Source organism: Corylus avellana, chromosome ca1 (assembly GCF_901000735.1).
Source record: "Corylus avellana chromosome ca1, CavTom2PMs-1.0".
Taxonomy (NCBI): domain Eukaryota; kingdom Viridiplantae; phylum Streptophyta; class Magnoliopsida; order Fagales; family Betulaceae; genus Corylus; species Corylus avellana.
This window is the reverse complement of record NC_081541.1, coordinates 29486721-29487035: the sequence shown is the minus strand read 5'-3', so window position 1 is coordinate 29487035 and position 315 is coordinate 29486721. Positions and strand designations below refer to the sequence as shown.

At 35.2% G+C, this 315-nt stretch overlaps 1 protein-coding gene across 1 annotated transcript in view; it reads left to right on the top strand.

Annotated features, from left to right (window-relative positions):
• The window catches only part of LOC132167697 (calcium-dependent protein kinase 26), a 92112-nt gene that overhangs the window by 65419 nt on the left and 26378 nt on the right, over positions 1 to 315 (top strand). The window lies entirely within an intron of this gene.

The following is a 315-nucleotide window of genomic DNA, read 5'->3' as shown; positions in this document are numbered from 1 at the left end:
TATATATATATGTGTGTGTGTGTGTGTGTGTGTGTGTTTTTGACGTGTCAAAATTAGCACGTCAGAAATTTTTAACGTGCTAGTTCTAGCACGTCAAGAAAAAAAAAGCGGGACATTCAACTTAATTTTCCCTCTTCTTTCCCTCTTTTATTATTTATTCTTTCCCCATATCTACTTTTCTTATTTAATTCCAAATTTTCTTTCCCTCTCTCAATCTCCCTCTTCTCTCTCAATCTCTCTGCACAGCAGCAAAGCTAGAAGAAAAACAGATCAAGAAGAAGAAAAACAAAAGGAGAAGAGAAGATCGAAGAGAAG